Source organism: Leptopilina heterotoma, unplaced genomic scaffold (genome assembly GCF_015476425.1).
Source record: "Leptopilina heterotoma isolate Lh14 unplaced genomic scaffold, ASM1547642v1 Lhet_43, whole genome shotgun sequence".
NCBI lineage: Eukaryota > Metazoa > Arthropoda > Insecta > Hymenoptera > Figitidae > Leptopilina > Leptopilina heterotoma.
Window position 1 is genome coordinate 976,117 of NW_025111081.1, and position 15,085 is coordinate 991,201.

The following is a 15,085-nucleotide window of genomic DNA, read 5'->3' on the forward strand; positions in this document are numbered from 1 at the left end:
CGCCATATTGGATCCGCCATTTTGAATATTTAAAATCTGAAATCGGATTTTGGGAAACCGGGCAAAAGTCAACCAGAAGAACATCGTCTTCTCGACGTGACTGATCAAAATTTACTAGCAGATATAATTATTGAAAATGATTTAAAAATTCCAAATTCAGAGTAAATTAATCCCTTTTATATTTGCAGTTTTATTTTCTTTTTACTTTTTTTATAACGATATGTGCTTTGATTTGATTGAGTTCAGGATTACCACTTCTCGATTATTAAAGCTATCCGAAGACATACACAAGATTTTTCCGAATAAAAAACAGGTAAGAAATTGGTCAATTGACAATAATATTTCTACTAAGACACATCTCATTACACTAGCACACAATTTTTTTTGCCGAAACACTACTCTTGTATATTTTTATGTATTTTTTCCTGTTGAATTGGGCTCCGAATTTAAAACTGTCAAATTGGCTTTTATTTTTAAGATAAACTAAAAAAATTGCTCAAAAACACAAAGAAATAAAAAAAATTCTGTCCCTATGACAGTATACTAGTGTATTCTCTTGTAATTTTTTATCCCGAATCTGAATTTAAAGTCAGAATCGCTAGATTAGCTCAAAATTTTAAAATAAACTCAAGAAACTATGTAAAAAACATTTTGTTAGTTTTTTAAAGTTTAAGCCAATAAAGCAATTTTTACTCCGAATTTAGATTCGCCGAAAAAATACATGAGAATACACTAGTGTAGTGTCAAAGAAATAAAAATTTATTTTTTGTTTTTAATTTGTGTCCTTTAGCCGCTTTTTAGTATATCTGAAAAATATAAGCCAATCTGACAATTCTGATTCTGGATCCAGAATCAGCGAAAAATAATGTAGTGTTTTAGTGAAAAAAAAATTTTTGTGCCTTTGTTATTATAAAAACAAAACTAACAATTTCTTTTCTAAATTTTTCAGAGTATATACTACATTCTATATTCATCAGTTCGAATAAACAGTAAAGTAGTGAAGAAATACAGCGCATCGGGAAAATTGTGGTGGAAGTATATTAATTATTGCAAAACTTTAAGGACCGATGGACTTCGAACTAAGAGAAAAAAAGATTAAAAAATCATCAAAGATCCTTGAAAAAAATTGACAAAAACAAAAAATCCTCAATGATCCATTTTTTAATTTTTGTTAGTTATAAAAAATATCTTTGCTTTGCTTAGATGTACCTGAGTCTACGACACCGCTTCTTCTTTGGTTAGAGGGACAATTAGAAATTACTGAAACTTTGAAACAAAAGTGGAAGGAAACTGCGAAACGTAGACGTAAAGCTTTACTAAACGACCAAAATCAATGCAATACATTGATCAGAAGATCTGGGAAATGTTTACTAAATAGTTATTTTCTGAAGTATCCTTTTCTAAGACAGCCAGGAGGATATTATTTGGTATATATTTATACTTTGTGCTACTTAAAAAAAATTCTCTAAAATTCTTAGTATGTATTAAAAAATTTTTATTCTTTACTTTTAGTTAGAGGATGACTTTGTAGATGTGTATCCAGACTGCGAAAACAAGCTTTTCGAAAAATGTCCGTCTTTCAGAACGAAAGTGATTGAATTATCGGGAAAATCCAATGGTAGTTTTGCTTTTTTATTTTTACATCGATTACACGGTAAATTTTTAACTTTAAAACACTTAAAATTTAGTTAAAAACATTTTTCACTTCTTAAAAAAGAGAATTTACATTTTTTTAAAACTAAATAAATTTAAAGTTATTAATTTTTAAAATTTTGATTTTTTATTTTTCGTTAGTATTATTACTTAAAACAGTCGTCCACTAGAAAAAATACGTAATTTTTCTCTAAGAAATAAGAAAAATAAGTTTGACTTAATTTAAACAAAACAACTAAAATTTAAAATTTTTGCAGATCTAAGTGACGCTGCTGTTCTTTTGGAATTCTGTACTTTAGTCACAGCGATTCAAAAATCCAAAAGAGTTTGTAAAACTTGGATGTCAAACACAGAAGAAATAAAAGAAGGGTTTCTTCTGCATGTTAAGGTAAATAGTACTAGCTTAAAAAATGTATATTTTCGGGTTATTCTTGACACTAATCATTGGATTTTTTATACAGAATACAGAATCCTGCTAAATCGAAATAGAAAGATTACTTAATCGAGCCGTGAAGCATAAACTGCATCTTTCACCATTGGCATTTATCGTAGGATCTGACATTCAAAATATAACTGACAGCTACATATATGTAGATGGAATTCAGTTTCGAGTAGCTTCCCCCCTACACGCTGTTGATAAAGTTTTTAAATGCATTCATGCTCTGTACGCTACGTATCCGCAACAGAGTGTTTCTATTTGGTTGTTACTCCAAAAAGTAATCTACGATTTGAACACAATTTGGGATGCCCAATGCAGCATTGTTGAGCGATTACAAGAAAATTTCGCTTAATACTCTAAATTTTAGTAAAAGTTTATTTGAACATTTGATTTAAATTTTTATTTTCACTTATACGTAAAAAATGTTGCGTTTTATTTGTTGAGTTCAACTAAAGTTTGTGTAAAGTGTTTAATAAAATATTAAAGTTAATATTTAAATATCAGAAATGCCTCGTTGTACTCTTTGTGAAGCAGCCAAACATTCCGTAGATTCTTTAAAGTTACATTTAAAAGTGTGTCATAAAGACTACGACGGTTTATTTTATTGTAAAAAGGATTCTTGTCATCGGGTTTTTAAAGGCTGGAAAGAATTTCGCAAACATCTCATAACAGCACATAAGCCTTCTAATCGTTTATCAGAGGATACTCTCGAAACGAATTTAATTAAAGTCGTCGCAGGACCTTCAAACGCAGGAGTTTCAGGTTCTTCTAATGCAACACCAGTAACGGATGAAAATGATGTCGAAATAAAATCAAATAATACACTTACAGACAAAAATGTTTTTGAAATTAAAAAGCTTGTAGAATCTTTAGCTTTAGATTATACATCTAAACTATACACGAACCCTAAGCTCAGTCGCAGTCATGTCCAACAAACAGTTGAAGATGTAAGTGGATTATTAGAAAATATTTTAACAACTATTAAGCCACATTTAAACTTGTATGAAAATTCTAAATTATACGAAATTCGATTTAATGAGATTAAAGATGCTGTGATGAAACCCTTTCGAATTACTTTATCGCCAGAACATCGCACGCTGCGAGTTATGAAGAACACGCAAAAGTATATCAAGCCTCGCGATTATGTTGTTGGTGATCGTTTTGATAATATTCTACATGAGGGAAGAATTATTCAAGACCGAACTGCTGTCACAGCAAAATTTATTCCCATTAGAGAAGTTTTAAAAGAATTTATGTCAATGTCGGGAGTCTTCGATGAAATTGTGGGTACTTAAATTATCTTGAACAAGAAAAGGCAGCCGGAATATATTCAAACTTCATTCAGTGTGAACTTTGGCAACTCTCTAAATTTGAATCAGCGAAAAGTCGCTGATTCACCAGCCCAGAGTATGCAGCTGATGAAACAGCGTATATACGCTGGAAAATCAGTGCATATACGCTGTTTCATCAGTGTATATACGCTATTTCATCAGCTGCATACTCTGGGCTGGTGAATCAGCGACTTTTCGCTGATTCAAATTTAGAGAGAAGGCAAATTAAAAAAATTTGGTGATAAATTTGTTTTACCAATAACGATTTACTACGATGACTTTGAGATAAACAATCCCCTTGGTTCTCATGCTGGAGTTAACAAAATAGGTGGAGTCTATTTTTCGATGACATTTCTACCTCCAGTATTTCGAGCAAGAGTTGAGAATATTTTTACCACCGCGCTTTTCAACTCTAATGATAGAAAATCGAATTCAGAAGCAAACGATGCAATTTTCAGCATAGTTGTGGATGAAATAAATTTCATGACACGAAATAGAGTTCCAGTAATTGTAAACGGAAAAGAAATAATAATATATTTTGCATTAGGCCTATTATTTGGAGACAATGAGGCTCTTAATAGTGCTGGTGGTTTTATGGAAGGTCCTAATGCAACTTATTACTGTAGACTTTGTAAAATGAGTAAGGGCGAAAGTAAAAAAAATCTCCCTATTAAAAAAGAGCATTTAAGAACTTCTGATCAATATGAAGCTGAGGGCTTTGAAAATAAAAAGGAAACGGGAGTAAAGAAAAACACGATTTGGAATTTGGTATCTCATTTTCACATTGTTTACAATTTTTTTGCTGATATTGCCCATAACCTACTTGAAGGGGTTTGCAAGTATGACATGCAACACATTTTGTACGTGTTAATTATCGTAGAAACATCTTTAGAACTGGAAGAATTAAACGAAAAATTAAAATCATTTAATTATGATAAAAATGATTTCACTAACAGGCCTCCACTTTTGAAACACAACGAAGTAAAGAAAAAAAATTTTCGTATTTTGCAAGTGAAATGAGAACATTTATTTTAATCTTTCCAATTATTGTTAATGACATAATTAAAGGTGGCATTGATAAGGATAAAGAGATTTGGCAATTTTTTTCGTTACTCAGGCAAATAATGAACATTTGTTTTGCCAAATCTTTTAAAGAAGAAATACTGCCTGCTCTAGATTCACTTGTGTATCAACATCATGCTCTATACATCAAAATTTTCAACGATTCTTTGAAACCTAAATTTCATAACATGAAACCACCACCACGAGTTAAAGTCGATCATATCAAGGACAACTTCAAGAAAAAATGTCACACTATTGCGATTAAAGAACAATTAAGATTATGCCATCGTCTTCTTGCAAATGAAGGGCTTGTTCCTAAATTTGAGTTTGGAGATGACTCCATCGTAGATTCTATTCTGATAGTAGATCTTTTTGCAGAAATTTCTGATTCTATCCCAAACAACTTTTTAGGGCCATCAAACCAAATTGTATATGCAAGAATTAGAGCAAGAAACAGAAATCTTAGAAAATTTTATTCAAGGAAAATTATGGCGTTCAAAAGTAAAGGCTCATTTTCAAGGGAAATTTGTTATTCCTTTGTTCGTGTACTTTGATGATTTTGAAGTGAATAACCCCCTTGTATCTCATGCCGGAATCCAAAAGTTAGAAGCGGTTTATTATTCGATTCCATGCTTTCCTCCTAATGTTTCTTCTCTTGTTGAAAATGTTTTTACTGCTCTTCTATTCCATGCATCAGATCGAATTGAATTCGGGAATTTTAATGTTTTTAAAATATTAATTGACGAGCTCAATTTTTTACAACGGGAAGGGCTGCTTATCGAAACAGAAAACGGTACAGAGAGAATATATTTTGCTTTAGGTCTTATTTGTGGAGACAATCTCGGATTAAACTATATTCTGGGCTTTAATGCAGGCTTTAATTCTAACTTTTATTGCCGTCTCTGCAAGGCAAGCAAGCTTCAAGCACGTATAGACTTCGATGAGAAAAATTTTCGAGAGTTTACTTATGGCAGTGATGTTAGTAATTTAAATTCCAAGGAATCGGGTATAAAAGAAGAGTTGGTATGGAATAATGTAGACTATTTTAAAACTTCCAAAAAATTTTTTACTGATTGGTTGCACGAAGGACCCAAGGGAACGGCAGGTTTCGATATGGTCTTAATTTTAAACCATTATGTAACGAACAAAAATGTTGAAAATAAACTTTCCTTAAACGTTTTGAACGACCGATTGCGTAGCTTTAACTATAAAGATAACGAAATAAAAAATGTTCCTCCTCTAATTTTACAATCTGAGATTCAGGAAAAGAAATTGAAAATGACGGCAAGCGAAATGCAGAATTTCATACCAATCTTTGGGATGCTTGTTGGCGATCTCGTTTTTCATGATGAGGTATGGCAATTTTATCTCATTTTAAGACAAATTGTCGATCTTGTACTCTCACGACGTCTTCAAAAGAGTTGTGGTATCATATTGTCACATCTGATAAAAGAACATCATTCTTTATTTAACAAGCTTTTCTTAAATGACAATTTGAAGCCTAAAGCACATCTGTGGGTCCACTATAGGACATGTTTAGAAGAATCGGGACCAATTATTAATATGAGTACAGCGAGATTTGAATCCAGCCATCGTGAAAAGAAAATAGAGGCTAATGCAACGTGTAGCCGTAAAAATATCACTCACAAGCTCTGTTTGAAGGAAGGCAGTGATTTTGATTTTTTTAATGAAATTCCGCAATTTTTGGAACATCTACAAAAGAAAAATTTTAAATTACTGCTTTCCCGGACTTGAAATGATTTGGAGTTCTTTTTAAATGGCCTGTAATATTTAAATAAATAATTATCAAAAGGAAAAAAATGCTACCGAGTCAAGGAATCATTAATAAGTTAAAATTTCAAAATTTTGGAAATTTCGTGACACAAAAAAATTCAAAATCACTGCTTTCCCTGACTTGGAATCATTAAATTTTTTTAAAATAGCGTCTAATATTAAAATAACCAATTATCAAAAGAAAAAAATTACTATCGAGGCGAGGAATTATTAATTTACTTGAAATTCTCGAGTTTTCGGAAAATCTGTGACAAAAAAATCAAAATCACTGTTTCTCCCAACTTGGAATGTTTAGAATTTTTTTAAAGGTCTCGTGACATTTCTGTTTTCCTTTCTTTTTTACTTTAGGGTTTGGAGGGTTTATTTGGGTTAAAAATATACTAGAAAAATTTGTATCCTCAACTTTTTACAAATTTTTTTCGTTGAATCAACGTTGGTAACTTCAGTTTAATATGACGTTTGGGCTTCATAAAGCCGGATCTAATTTTTAAAGATACATTTTTAAGGCGGTGGGTGATCTTCCGTACGTTTTTGCATATATCGACGATAATATATCAATCGCGTCAAGGACAAATGAGGAACACGAAAAGCATCTACAAGTGGTATTTCAGCGTTTAAAGGAATGCGGACTACGGATAAATATTTCAAAATGGCAATTTGGGCGTGACGAACTGAAATTTCTTGGTTTTATTGTAAACGAACATAGTTGCAAACCAACTCACGCTAAAATCGAAACAATTACAAACTGGCCGAAACCAAATACGAAAAATGACCTGAGACGTTGGTTAGGTCTGGTAAATTTTTACCGTAGAAGCATTCCAACCGCGGCTTAATCACAAGCTCCTCTGCATGTCCATTTACAAGACGCACGAAAGAATGACAAAAGGAAAGTAGAATGGAACGCTGATCGCCAGTTGAAAGCAGTCATGGAATCAATCAAATATTTCAAATACACGTTAGAGTTTGGTGGTTTCACGATTGTAACCGATCATAAACCGATTACATATGCATTAACGCAGGTATCCGACTGAATATCAAAAAGTCAACAAAGTCAAATAGAATTTATCTCACAGTTTACAAATAAAATCGTCCACATCTCCGGGAAAGACAATGTCATCACTGACGCCCTATCTCGAATCGAAACAATCAGCGTACCCACATCCATAGCGTTTTAACAATTGGCCAACGGACAACAGGAAGACGAGGAGTGAAAAAAATTCGCGAATCGAAGTCATCCCTCAAATTAAACAAGATATCATTAGGCAACGAAAGAACCGAGATATGGTGCGATATTTCCGGTGAGAAAATGCGACCTTTCGCACCAAGAAGTATGGAGCCCCTAAACTACCAGAAACAACTGAGACTTTGCTGTTTCTATTTTTGTGCACTTTTTGCACTCACCGACTGGCCTATACTGATTTAAAAAACTCAAGCTAATAAAATACTTACTTTGCTTTATTTTCTTAAAAATAAATTGACTAATATTTGCAAAAAAAAGAAAAAATAAGTTTTTTCAAAAACGACTGGAGCGATTTTTTTCTTTTTGGGTTCAAAATTATCAGGAGGAACTAGGACTAGGAACAATATACGCAGGCGCGGAAATATTTATATGATCGTTTGCTATAAAACGCCCTATCCCACACATTTTCCTTGCACCAGAAGTGGGACTTTTTATGCATGTATTATATAAAGGTTTAACGTTACACAATTATTGTAAAATATTCAACAAACTATTTTTATTTGTAAATATCTCCCTTTACGCTATTTTACACATCTACGGATCCACCATTTTGAAACTTCTCTTTAAATGTTTCTGAAAATTGTTCCTTATATAATTGCATATATTTAAAATAAGAAAAAAAATAATTTGAGTAAAATAAAGAAATTGGCTTTTGGCCATTTTTAGTAGATTCTGTCCCACTGTGGGACGATGAAGAGTGTGGGAGTCCACCTTTAGGTCGCCGAAAAGTATAATAGAAAGGCGCCATAAGGATTCTCCCGCGCGCTCCCAGCCGGAGGAAGCGTGGTTGGAATGAGCGGGAGAGGGGTTAGATCTCCGGTTTAGTTGTGTATACACGTGCTAAGTTGACGACTCTATAATTTAATGTAATAAGTGTTAACTAATTGAAATTATAGATTTATCGTTATTCCCAACATTCTGTCTTTACTAATTTTACACCTTACGATCAAGTACAATTTATTTTCTAGTTCTCGAGGGTTGCAGTGATTTTTCAACACCTCATCCCCACCATTGACAGAACAGCGTAGTTCAACACGAGACGAGGCAGTTTTGGCCATATTTGCCACATCACCCCCACGCCATTGACGACCATCATATACAAGTAGGCTCGGTAAGATCTTCGAATCATACACCCACAATTTCAGAATCAATTGACACCGGGACAGCTCAACGATTTCAAGGTACAAACAACAAGAAAGATCTCAACTTTTATGTAAGTCAGTAAACAAGAAGAATAAATTTTTTTTAATAAGACCGTTCACCTTTGTGAAACGATATATTAAAACTAATAACATTTCAATAAAATTTCAGTCAAATTGAAATAATAAATGAATAACTTTGAACTAGTCTCAAAATATTAAAATTTGGAAATATGTGTATGATGCCTTATTTCTCAAACGTCCTAGCAAAAAATTCAAAGTCTTAGAAATGGCTTTATACTTTGAATAAAATTGTTGTCCTATATGAAAGTAATAAAGTAAAATATTATCTCTTTTTTTTAAAAATTTTAGAAAGTAGTGGGGTTTAAAATTTTGCCATTCTAAGATACACTACCATATTCAAAACCCTATAACTTTTATAGAACTTTATCGATTTTTGTTGGAAATCTGTCGTTTTTCGAAAAAACATGTAAGTTTCATAGTGGGATATCCAGAAATTTAGATGAAAATTAAAAACAAACTAAGCGGTGCGCCAGCGTTACTGTACGTAACGCCGGCGCTTCGTCATTAAACGAAACAATTATCACTGTTTTATCTTTGTCTGCTTTAGCAAAAGCTCTCTGCATTTTATAGAGTTTAGACTGTCATAAAAATAATGCATGTATTACTGTTACTGAAAAAAATTTTAAACGATTAATTTTGAAAATGAATAGTTAAAGCTTAAAAATAAAATATTTTTTTAAGACAATCGAAATGAAAATTTATCTGTGTAATTTTAAAAAGCCTGCGTTACTATTACTAACCTAAGTTTAGATTTAGAAGAGTTGTTTTAAATTTAATTTCCAAGATTTTAAATCATTTTTTACCCCTTTTTTCTGTTGAGAAACTTATAGAGTATTTTTTTTACTATTAGGAAAATTATAACATTCTCAAGCAGAATAATGTTTTTTTAATTAAAGCGTGTTATTTCTGGTAAAAAATCATATTATTAAAGTGTCCTTTATATAGTTTGAGCATTATCAAGTCTGAACTTAAAAAGTCGGAAAAATTCCTGAAGTGGCCCCCTTATTTTCGCAAAGTTGCAAAATTTGAAATAAGTATTTGTATTTAAAAGTACTAGTATCTAGTAATATCTTCACGGAGTATTTCAAAAACATTAAAATTATTTATATTTTTTATTGTTAATTAAAGATTTTTGAACCCTATTAATAAAATAATTTTAACTAATTAAGTTTATGCATAAATTGAACAAAAATGTATGGTTATATCAGTGAGTAGGGAGAGTAAATAAACTAATAAAATTAAAAAGAAAATGTAAAAAAACACTTTTTAGTTAAAAAGAATGAAAGTTATCTGTTTATTAATTAATATTGTTTATAACAATTTAAATAAGTTACTTTTAAACAAAAAGGACGTATATTCTTTTTCAAAATTACACTGAGAAAAAAGAGGGCGCGTTACAGCACATTTTCGATTCATGTTGCGCGACTCAACCCTGAATTCTTCTACACACTTTCTGGGGCGTGCAGCACGCCCCAAAGAGCGTGTAATACGCTTCAAATACAGCTCGCCTCGACTCAGGGGTCCGCTGCACGCCCCAGAAAAGTGTCTAGCAGAACACAGGGTTGAGTCGCGCAACATGAATCGAAAATGTGCTGGAACCCCCCCCCCCTTTTTTTTTCTCAGTGTAATCATTAAATTTTTTTTAAATAACAGAAATGCAGGCATTATGTTTATGACAGTCTTAACTCTATAAAATGCAGAGAGCTTTTACTGAAGCAGACGCAGATAAAACAGTGATATTTGTGTCGTCCAACGACACAGCGCCGTCGTAACGTACAGTAACGCGGGGTATCGCTTTGTTTTAAATTTTCTTCTAAACTTCTGGCCATCCTACTATGAAACTCACATGTTTTTTTCAAAAAAATGTCAGCTTTTCAAAAAAAAATTTTTTAAATACTTATTAGGATCAAAATTAAAAAATATACCTTATTTTTTTAAAGAAGGGGGGTTAAATTTAAAAAAAAAATTTGTACAATTTTTACAAAGTACATGAAAAATGCTTTAAATTCATTATAGGCACATTAAAATCGATGAAGTTTTATAAAAGTTATAAGGTTTTGAAAATGGTAGTGGTGCTGAAAATGTCAAAACTTTAACCCTTACTACTTTCTACAATTTTTTTTAAAGAGATAATATTTTACTAATTTATTACTTTTATATAGGACAATCATTTCCCAAAGTATTAAGCCAATATCAAGACTTTCAATTTTTGACTGGGACGTTTGAGAAATAACGCCCCATATTTTTGTTCTAAGATGTGAGTGTTAGTTTTATGAGAATTTTGTTTTGTTAATTACTATATTTCAGAGTTAATTAGTTAATTCATAGTTAACTAGTTAGTTAATTTCATAGTTAATTACTATATTTTAGTTGAATAACGAATCATTTAAAATAAAAAAATTTGTTAATTATTTTACTTACTAAACATTCATTGTTTTTTGTTAGCGTAAATAATAATTTTACCAATCCTGAGACATAGATGTCGAAATATATACGAGTGATGAACTAATATATAAGGAAAATCATTTCGAGATTTTATCAAATAAATATCAATAACAATTGTTTAAAAAAATATATTAAAATTTTAAATAGTGAAGCATCATTTACCGACATCCTGTACTCGAGATAAACACTGTCAACATCAAATACCAACGAAATTAAAATTTGTGTATTCCATTTGAATTTATAAATTTTTTTTCTAAATATTAATAATAACAGCATGATCAAAATGATTGCGTGTGTCTATACAACATGTCAGCGAAAATATCGAAATAAATTCATTGCGCGCATGCGGTGTTCGGCAATATTTTTCTTTATCTTAAAAGAAATTATATTTATATAGACACTGGGCATTGCAAGGATCCCTTTTTGGAAAGGAATAAAGTAAAATTTGTATTTCTCTTTTTTAAAATTGTTTCGCGCATTTTATTAAATTAATTTTATTTTCGGTATATATGTAGTGGCGTTTCATCGGTTTTGAATTCCGTGTAATAAGCAATGGTTAACACAAGAAAACAATTAAAAAAAGATCTTCAAGGATCTAAAACCAATCCGAATCAATCGATTAGCTCCTCAAATACAAGAAACCGGAGCATTAATCCCACTCAATCGATTAGTTCATCGAATACTGGAAATACGAATCTCGATCTCACTGATGAAGATTTCGAATCAGAATTTGAAGGTTCTCGTGTAAATCGATATTAACCCCGCGTACGCCTACACACGACTTCCTCCTTTCAATAAAAACGACTCCGACCTTTGGTTTAACCAAGTCGAGAGACTTTTTACGCGCAATAATTTTACAATAGAAGCGGACAAAGCCGATGAACTCATCGGAACTATCAACTTGGATGTTCTAACATGCGTGCGATGCGTGATTCACTCAAATCCGATAAGGCATTTTACATAATTTTGGAACTAGCTGAGATCGCTGATAGAATCACCGAGGAGATGCAACCCTCCAACAACACCCAAACTGCAACGAGTGTAGCGGCGATTGAAGCACATAGTAATACTGCTCTTGAATTAAAAACCGAGGCAATCGCAACGAAACTTGCGAAATAAGAGAAAATCTTAATCAAGACAGCAGGGACCGTAGCCGACAACATGACAACCACAGAGGGAAATTTCGCGGACGCTCGCGATCGTATTCGCGCCAAAATAATTCCCGCGATCATTCAAAATCGAAAAAGCGCAACGATATATGCTGGAATCATAGGAAATTTAACGATAAAGCAACAAAGTGCACAACACCCTGTAATTGGGACAAATCACAAAAAACGCAATACTAAATAAGCGTCATCGCGCCGACGCTACTAATGTAAAAAAAGCTCCAAGCGTCTTCATACTCAAGATTAAAATTCTAAATTATCATTTTTAATAGATACAGGATCGGATATCTCTATCATAGGCCAGTTGGTAAATACAAAAAGTGCACAAAATTACAAACAGCAAAGTCTCAGTGGTTTCTGGTAGTTTGGGGGCTCCATATAAGAGCCTCATAGTTTTTTCTCGATTTCCGGTTGCGAAAAATGGTATAATCAATCGTCAAAGTTTAGAAAACGTGGTTTTCCGATAACTGTTGCTTCTGGTTACATGTTAGGGGAAAAAGTTGTTATTGAAAGTTGTAAAGCTTGAAAGTACCTTTCAAATTACAAGTCATACGTTAAAAAAGGTTCATTAATTTAGTTGCAAGTGAATTTAAACCATTAATAATAGCACTTTTTTAATTGTTTAATAATTTTGTTAATAATTATCGAATTTGTTTATAACTTCCCAGAAATATTCCCCTTGCGAGGCTAAATAAACCCCAAAAAAATCAACTTGATCGGTTAAATAGTTTATGCATCATTCTATTTGTTAACTAAAAACGTAATATTTAAACGGAATTTCCCTTCTTTTGGACCTGCGAATTTTGTTTTTTTTTCATTTAAAGTACACTTAAGGAGTCAAACTTTCATTGCACTTCATTGAAATTTTCACTTTTTTATTTAAGTGCATAATAATGGACTTTAAAAAAGGGTATATTTTTTGACATAAACAAATGCAATATTTCAGTCAATTTTCACGTTGTCAATTTGGTGTAAACGGCATTTAATTTAATTTGTTTTCACAAAATTTTTTCAAAAAATACTGATCTAGCTACAAGGGGGGGGCAATTTATTAGTTTTTATTTTTAAAAATATTTCGGACTAATTAAGAATTAATATTTTAAATTGAAAATTGTACCACTTATAGTTCAATAAATATATGTATTCTATGAAAAAAAATTGAACATAAGATTTTGTGCTTTTATTTTGCAATTATATCAAGTGAAAGTACATGAATAATTTTTTCAACTCTTGGACGGCGGAGTAAAGGAACTCAGTTTACGTGATTTTCGCCCGCCACAAACTTAATTCAGCCGTTCAAAGCCGCAAAAATGGTCATAACTTTGTTAATTAATGACCGATTTTAATCTTTTTTTCTTAATTTCCTGTACTTTTTAACGATTTAAAAATATTTTTGAATCCAAATATTTTTTCAATATGCAATTTTTTTGTAGTAATAAAAAAAATTTTTTCTGTATCCCTTTGCCGAAAGTACTGTCTTCCCGGTCTGATTTGGCTCCGGGAATAGCGACTTTTGTGGCCGGCTCGACAGACCCAACGAGCGCTCTGATTGGTTACAAGAATTTCAACACACGTACATGTTAGCATAGCAACCACACAAACACGTTACTTACAGAGCTCACGTTTTGAAAACAACTGACAGTCATCAAAATAATGCATGAAATTTCTTATTTTCTTTTATTTATTATTATTATATTTTGTATATTATTGAATATTTATTTGTAAAAGAAAATTTCTTGTTTACTATTTTTTAAATTTTACTTCCAATTATTTTTTACTTATAATTTTTTTTCATGCCCGCCCCGACCAGCTAAGTCTCGGCTTCGCCTCGACTTTGCAAAAGTCGGGCGGGCAACTTATTCAGCTATTTTATTATTCAAACAATAATTATTTAACGTACTTTCGGCTGGGGATACAGAAAAATTGTATACGACACACGGCCAGCAATTTGGATAACCTAGCGAGCGTGATATATAAAGCCTCGGCTTCGCCTCGGCCTTATATATCACGCCGGCCAGGAAATCCAACTTTCTGGCCTAGTATCGTAATATACTATTAACAACAAAATTTTACTATTGTTTATTAAGTTTTACAAAAAAAATTCCATACATATTACTTCATTGACTTTAAAATAATATTATTCCAAAAAAAGGAAATTATATAATGCTTATGTATAAATTATTTCATTCTTTTCTTTGCTATAATATAATTTTAAAATTTATGAAACATTATTTTTTGTAAAAATTAATAATCAAAAGTAAAATTTTTTTGTTACAAAAATTTTTTTAATACTAACATAAAAATTGCATTTTAAAAAAATATAAACTTATTTTCGGATTTAGCACAAAAAAGTACAGCAAATTAAGAAAAAAAGATTAAAATCAGTCAATAATTAACGAAGTTATGACCATTTTTACGGCTTTAAACAGTTGAATTCTGTTTGTGACGGGCGAAAATTACCCGTACCGAGTTCTCCCTCTCCGCCGTCCAAGAGTTAAAAAAAATTATTTATGTACTTTCACTTGATATAATCGCCACCGTTTCTCGCTACCGTTTCTCTCATGGACTGTTTTAAAACGTAAGTTTCAACTTATTTTCTTTGTTTAGACATTATTGACAAAAATTTGCTTTTTTCAAATTAAACAAACTCAATAATTTTATATCAGAAATTTTATAAAAATATAAGAGAAAAATTGGTAATTGAGGTTGTATTTATTAAATAATAAATCTTT

General features: G+C 31.5%; 2 protein-coding genes across 5 annotated transcripts in view; one reads left to right on the top strand and one right to left on the bottom strand.

The window, feature by feature from the left end:
* LOC122506745 (myb-like protein X) overlaps positions 1 to 15,085 on the bottom strand; it is a 65,668-nt gene that overhangs the window by 29,716 nt on the left and 20,867 nt on the right. The gene's annotated exons all lie outside the window — the stretch shown is intronic.
* Positions 1 to 15,085, top strand: part of LOC122506746 — a 38,654-nt gene that overhangs the window by 14,582 nt on the left and 8,987 nt on the right. For 2 of the 4 annotated variants that reach the window (XM_043619070.1, XM_043619067.1), the window contains one exon: positions 8,488 to 8,732. The gene's annotated coding sequence lies outside the window, so the exon portion shown is untranslated. Of the gene's footprint in view, positions 1 to 6,642; positions 8,733 to 15,085 lie in introns of those variants that run through there. The other 2 variants (XM_043619069.1, XM_043619068.1) reach the window with 2 other exon arrangements.